Source organism: Pseudophryne corroboree, unplaced genomic scaffold (genome assembly GCF_028390025.1).
Source record: "Pseudophryne corroboree isolate aPseCor3 unplaced genomic scaffold, aPseCor3.hap2 scaffold_225, whole genome shotgun sequence".
Lineage (NCBI taxonomy): Eukaryota > Metazoa > Chordata > Amphibia > Anura > Myobatrachidae > Pseudophryne > Pseudophryne corroboree.
Genome location: NW_026968900.1, coordinates 918,624 through 926,132, shown reverse-complemented (window position 1 = coordinate 926,132; position 7,509 = coordinate 918,624). Strand labels below are relative to the sequence as shown.

The 7,509-nt window shown below is 43.3% G+C and overlaps 2 non-coding genes across 2 annotated transcripts; both read left to right on the top strand.

Moving 5' to 3' along the window:
- The first annotated feature begins 6,993 nt into the window (after window positions 1–6,993).
- On the top strand, window positions 6,994–7,157 carry LOC135009313 (U1 spliceosomal RNA). The gene has a single exon (XR_010208870.1). It is a non-coding gene; the product is annotated as a U1 spliceosomal RNA (small nuclear RNA).
- A 152-nt stretch (window positions 7,158–7,309) lies between these two features.
- Window positions 7,310–7,472, top strand: LOC135009174 (U1 spliceosomal RNA). The gene has a single exon (XR_010208756.1). It is a non-coding gene; the product is annotated as a U1 spliceosomal RNA (small nuclear RNA).
- Window positions 7,473–7,509: the final 37 nt, after the last annotated feature.

Below are 7,509 nucleotides of genomic sequence, written 5' to 3'. Positions count from 1 at the left end.
TACTTGTGAACTAACTTAATTTCCTACTTCTAAATTCATTCCTAAATTCACTACTTACATGAATCCTGTAGTTGGGCATTTTGGGACTTCGATTGTGGGCATTGTTTTGTGTCCAGACCAGCAGCAGGTGGTGTGCATTTGCTGGAAAGGCATCGAAGACCTCCGATATGCTGCATCTCCTGATGTGTGTCTCCCTCAAGTGGCTGTCAGCAAATGCCTGCTAGACACCCCATTCCAAGCTGATTGTGACATCATGGAACATGCATCATAGAACAGGCATGCTAAAACATGGGTCTTCAACCTGCGACCCTCCAGCTGCTGTGGAACTACACATCCCAGCAAGCCCTGCCTCAGTTTTAGCATACCTTAATAGCAAAACTGTGGCAGGGCATGCTGGGATGTGTAGTTTCACAGCAGCTGGAGGGCCACAGGATGAAGACCCATGTGCTAGAGCCAAGCCGCAGGTACATTGAATGCTAGCAAGCTGAATATTTAAATCCTTTTTGTTCCGCAGCATTCCAATGCGGAAGATTCCATGGAACCAGAGATCCTTCCATTGAGAAGGACATGCTGCCTGGATGACTACACTGTGCAAATTAAATCACGGAGCCAGTTGGCTTGTGGGTGGCTCTGGTGACTGGGTGGTTGGGTGGGTGGTGTGTCGGAAGTGGAGCGCATGCAAATGATTGTGTATCATCCAGCTAGTGAGAGAGAAAACTCATGCAGGAGTGTTCCTGCTTGTCAGTGGGTTATGCACCTTGCCAGACGTTAAATCTACATAGAGCAGCTGGAGGGGACAAGAGCAGGTTTGCAAAATATAGATAGAAGAGCATATATGCTGGCGCATTCTCCATGATTGTGTCAGCTTATGTTTTGGTGCACTGCACTTTCCTCCACTAAGTTTTAGCCATTTTTGTTAAGCTCAAGTGTAGTTGCTTCTCGGCCTTTTGGCTGTGATCTTGTATCGTGGTTGAAGGGTCTGCTGGAGGGAGGGATTGTTTTCTTCATTGGCGAAAGACCAAAGATATTCCAGGATGGAAGGCTTGGGAACACTATCTGTTTTTCAGTTGTGGAAGAGCACAGAGGTCGGATTGGACTACATTCTATAGTAAAGGATATCTTTCTATTTATTGACCCTCCCCTTATATGTGTCTGTGTTACAATAAAGCTTCGGTTTTGTGAATCCCTCACCCTCTTACACTCCACACCCATAGCCTTATTAACTGTTGTATTATTGTATACTTTAAATGTATAGTGCAGTTCATGATTTATAGTGTAGACTGGCCTGTGCTGTAGTTCTTGAACTGTACTATACCGTCAGCATTTGTATTGTGTTTTGGCTGTGCTGCAACACTGTATTTATGTGTGCAATGTTTATGTATGTTTTTTTTTTATGTCAATAAAGACTGCTTTTTCAAGCCAATATCTGAAAACAATCAATGTTTATCTTTGATGGCAATAAAAGTGGTATGATATTTGATGCTTTTGAAATCCAATATCTGATATGTCCCCTATCTGGGAACCATATATTAAATGGCTTTTCAGAAAAGGGAGATGGGAGAAGAGCTTTCATTACTTGTAGGACCGATGCACATAAAGAAGCAAAAAAACATACATAAACATTACACACATAAGTACCGCGTTGCGGCACAGCCAAAACACAATAGAAATGCTGATGGTATCGTACAGTTCAAGAACTACAGCACAGGCCAGCCTACACTATAAATCATGAACTGCACTATACATTTAAACTGTACAATAATACAACAGTTAATAAGGCTATGGGTGTGGAGTGTAAGAGGGTGAGGGAATCACAAGCCCGAAGCTTTATTGAAAGACTGACACATATAAGGGGAGGTTTAACAAATAGAAAGACATCCTTTACTATAGAATGTAGTCCAATCCGACCTCTGTGCTCTTCCACAACTGAAAAACAGATAGTGTTCCCAAGCCTTCCATCCTGGAATATCTTTGGTCTTTCGCCAATGAAGAAAGCAATCCCTCCCTCCAGCAGACCCTTCAACCACAATACAAGATCACAGCCAAAAGGCCGAGAAGCAACTACACTTGAGCTTAACAAAAATGGCTAAAACTTAGTGGAGGAAAGTGCAGTGCACCAAAACATAAGCTGACACAATCATGGAGAATGCGCCAGCATATATGCTCTTCTATCTATATTTTGCAAACATGCTCTTGTCCCCTCCAGCTGCTCTATGTAGATTTAACGTCTGGCAAGGTGCATAACCCACTGACAAGCAGGCACACTCCTGCATGAGTTTTCACTCTCACTAGCTGGATGATACACAATCATTTGCATGTGCTCCACCTCCGACACACCACCCACCCAACCACCCAGTCACCAGAGCCACCCACAAACCAACTGGCTCCGTGATTTAATTTGCACAGTGTAGTCATCCAGGCAGCATGTCCTTCTCAATGGAAGGATCTCTGGTTCCATGGAATCTTCCGCATTGGAATGCTGCGGAACAAAAAGGATTTAAATATTCAGCTTGCTAGCATTCAATGTACCTGCGGCTTGGCTCTAGCACATGGGTCTACATCCTGTGGCCCTCCAGCTGCTGTGAAACTACACATCCCAGCACGCCCTGCCACAGTTTTGCTATAAGGTATGCTAAAACTGAGGCAGGGCATGCTGGGATGTGTAGTTCCACAGCAGCTGGAGGGTCGCAGGTTGAAGACCCATGTTTTAGCATGCCTGTTCTATGATGCATGTTCCGTGATGTCACAATCAGCTTGGAATGGGGTGTCTAGCAGGCATTTGCTGACAGCCACTTGAGGGAGACACACATCAGGAGATGCAGCATATCGGAGGTCTTTGATGCCTTTCCAGCAAATGCACACCACCTGCTGCTGGTCTGGACACAAAACAATGCCCACAATCGAAGTCCCAAAATGCCCAACTACAGGATTCATGTAAGTAGTGAATTTAGGAATGAATTTAGAAGTAGGAAATTAAGTTAGTTCACAAGTACATTCAAATTCAGATCTAAAGTCTAGGTAGGCCTCACGTCCTGGCAGCCGCCAGCATTTAAAAATGCCTTGATTAGAGGTACGGAATTAAATGTAGATAAGAAGTAGACACAAAATAAGACTCCGCAGAGCAGTTATCAGGTGTTTTTATCAATTGTTGCATTTAAAAAATCAAGCAATTAGGGAACACAATGTTGCAACAATGTAACCCTATTTGCAAAATAGTACTAAATAAGTTTGTCGATGTAAGACATTTGCAAAGGCGCATCCAAAACACGCTGGAAAATGCAACTGAATCTGTTTTTGGAGGCTAGAATAGGAAATGTGCATCGGTCCTACAAGTACTGAAAGCTCTTCTCCCATCTCCCTTTTCTGAAAAGCCATTTAATATATGGTTCCCAGATAGGGGACATATCAGATATTGCCTTTCAAAAGCAGCAAATATCATACCACTTCTATTGCCATCAAAGATAAACATTGATTGTTTTCAGATATTGGATTGAAAAAGCAGTCTTTATTGACATAAAGAAGCAAAAAAACATACATAAACATTACACACATAAGTACTGTGTTGCAGCACAGCCAAAACACAATACAAATGCTGTCGGTATAGTACAGTTCAAGAACTACAGTACAGGTCAGCCTACACTATAAATCATGAACTGCACTATACATTTAAACAATACAATAGTTAATAAGGCTATGGGTGTGGAGTGTAAGAGGGTGACGGAATCACAAGCCCAAAGCTTTATTGAAAGACAGACACATATAAAGGGAGGATTAATAAATACAAAGATACCCTTTACTATAGAATGTAGTCCAATCCGGTCTTTCAACTCTTCCACAACTGAAAAACGGATAGTGTTCCCAAGCCTTCCATCCTGGAATATCTTCAGTCTCTCGCCAATGAAGAAAACAATCCCTCCAGCAGACTCTTCAACCACAATACAATATCACAGCCAAAAGAGCGAGAAGCAACTACACTTGCGTTTAAACAAAATGGCTAAAACTTAGTGGAGGAAAGTGCAGTGCACCAAAACATAAGCTGACACAATCATGGAGAATGCGCCAGCATATATGCTCTTCTGTGTATATTTTCCAAACCTGCTCTTGTCCCCTCCAGTTGCTCCATGTAGATTTGACGTCTGGCAAGGTGCATAACTCACTGACAAGCAGGCACACTCCTGCATGAGTTTTCTCTCTCACTAGCTGGATGATACACATTCATTTGCATGTGCTCCACCTCCGACACACCGCCCACCCAACCACCCAGTCACCAGAGCCACCCACAAGCCAACTGGCTCCGTGATTTAATTTGCACAGTGCAGTCATCCAGGCAGCATGTCCTTCTCAATGGAATAATCTCTGGTTCCATGGAATCTTCCGCATTGGAATGCTGCGGAACAAAAAGGATTTAAACATTCAGCTTGCTAGCATTCAATGTACCTGCGGTTTGGTTCTAGCACATGGGTCTTCATCCTGTGGCCCTCCAGCTGCTGTGAAACTACACATCCCAGCATGCCCTGCCACAGTTTTGCTATTAAGGTATGCTAAAACTGAGGCAGGGCATGCTGGGATATGTAGTTCCACAGCAGCTGGAGGGTCGCAGGTTGAAGACCCATGTTCTAGCATGCCTGTTCTATGATGCATGTTCCGTGATGTCACAATCAGCTTGGAATGGGGTGTCTAGCATGCATTTGCTGACAGCCACTTGAGGCAGACACACATCAGGAGATGCAGCATATCGGAGGTCTTCGATGCCTTTCCAGCAAATGCACACCACCAGCTGCTGGTCTGGACACAAAACAATGCCCACAATTGAAGGCTCAAAATGCCCAACTACAGGATTAATGTAAGTAGTGAATTTAGGAATGAGTTTAGAAGTAGGAAATTAAGTTAGTTCACAAGTACATTCAAATTCAGATCTAAAGACTAGGTAGGCCTCACGTCCTGGCAGCACCCAGCATTTAAAAATGCCTTGATTATAGGTAGGGAATTAAATGTAGATAAGAAGTAGACACAAAAGAAGACTCCACAGAGCAATTATCAGGTGTCTTTATCAATTTTTGCATTTAAAAAATCAAGCAATTAGGGAACACAATGTTGCGACAATGTAACCCTATTTGCAAAATAGTACTAAATAAGTTTGTCGATGTAAGACATTTGCAAAGGCGCAAACAAAACACGCTGGAAAATGCAACTGAATCTGTTTTTGGAGGTTAGAATAGATGCAGGATCAAGTAGCTCAATGGGTAGGGTGTTTGATTAGAATTTAACAGGTTATAGGTTTGAATCCTGGGTATGATAGTTTGAGGTGTTATTTAATAAAGTATGTTTATATATTAGTCACACATGGCTTACTTGTACAAATGGCATGTCACCAGTTAGTGCTGACTGCTGATATGCCATTTACACAAACATGCCATGTGTGACTGTATATGCATTTAAGGAGGGCACCCCTGCAATACCACAAACCATTGAGTGTCAAGTATACTAGATATATCTTCATATCTCATGTGCTTTCTCTGAGACCAATCTTGTTATGCCCCTTCCCCACAAGGCATGCGCCTTTTGTCCATATTGCAAAAATGGGGGGGAGGGCATATAATTCTCTGTCACAGGGCACCAAAAAGTCTAGTTATGGCTCTGGTATGCATTATGTAATCTGGCAGACCATCTCTCCAACACTGGCTGGTTGGAATAGAAATCCGGTTATCTATGTGAGCAAATGACCATCAACGATTTACTCTCAAACACTAAAAAATGGACAAAAATGGTCCCCTAAACAAATTGGTTAAATTTTGGGTTTAACCAATTTGTGTAATGACCATTTTTGACCACTTTTCTAGTGTTTGGGAGCAAATGGTTAATTGACATTTGCTCCTATACATTACCAGATTTTCATTCCATCCATCCAGACTGGATAGATAGCCTGACAGATAATTGTGTAGTGTACGCCCAGGATAACTGTTAGTCATGCTTTATTTTATGGCGGCACATAAATGGGTGGACAGATCCAGGGCAAGCACTGCCCACTCATGCATAGTTGTCAACTGATGTGAAGTTCCAGGGGGCAATCTCAGTTATAAAGAGAAGTATCTGGAAATTGTCCCTAGTTAAAAAAAAAAAAAAAAAATTTGATCAACTCCATTTATTTAGTATGATATCCCAGGTGATAGGATGCCGGCAGTCAGAACAACATACTTTATTAAATAACACATCTCAAACTACCATACCCAGGATTCAAACCTATAACCTGTTGAATTCTAATCAAACACCCTACCTATTGAGCTATTTGATCCTGCATAAAAATTGTGAACATTATATGAAGCTATTGGTACTTTGCAAAAAAAAAGAATCAGCATTACAACGCAGCAGATCCATGCAGTTTGCAGCCACACACTACATGTATCTGCTCAGCCACAATGCTGATTATTTCTTCACAAAGTACAAGGTGAGCTCCAAACAGAATTCTCTAGCTTAGAATTATACCTTTCTTTGCCAAACCTAGAAGTCGGGCCCCCCACCCTGGGATCCCCCAGAGGGAGGCCTGCACCGTCATGCGGCAGGCTTGTCCGTTTTGGAAGCAGGCTGATGGGCAGCCCAGGATTGCTTCAGTCTGGGCTTGGCAGGTCTGGAAACATGAGCTTGCTTTGGGTATGCCTGACCTTGGGTACGCTTTACCTGGAGGATGAAAGGGCCAAGAAAAGTACTTTTAGCCTTCTGCGTGGTAGGAGTCATACTAGGTAGGCAAGCTGTTTTAGCAGTAGCCAGATCAGCTACAATCTTATTGAGGTCTTCTCCAAAAGGAGATTCAACTGAGGCAGCACAAGGGAACTCTCATCTGGGGACAACAACTGCAGGGAGAACACATATTTTCAGATGAACATGGTAGGGCAGAAGGCTGCCTAATACTGAAGCACCCCCAAACAACAAATCAAATGCAACTTACTTGACAGAGATGTGCCTGAGCAACGGCCCTCCCCAGCCCTATCCCAAATCATACTTATTTTGCATAGGAGATACCATGGTCATGAAGATTGTTCTCCCAGGGTTAGGTTCATTCATTGCATTCTGGGTATGCTGACCCCTGTGATTTCCCCAAATGTGGGAAACTCGACTGCATTATTTGTGGTAGTGGGGGACTGTGTTTGTGCTTTCCTCTGGTCAGCTCTGGTAAAAGTCAGATTTCTTTGTCTCAGATCTTCCTCTAGCCTTTGTCTTCTTTCGAGAGTTCCCTTGTGCTGCCTCAGTTGGATCTCCTTCACTTGACAGGGGGGTGCCCGAGCAGCGACCCTCCCCAGCTCTAGCCCAACTCCTACTTACCTGCCAGGTGAGATACTATGATCATGAAGTTGCTTCTCCCAGGGCAAGGCTCACCCATTGCACTCTGGGTGTGCTGCCCCTGCGATTTCCCCAAATGTGGGAAACTTGACTGCATAATTTGAGTTTTCCCTGGTCGGCTCTCATGTAATTCAGATCTCTTTGTCTCAGGTCTCTCTCCAGCCTAGTTTGCTG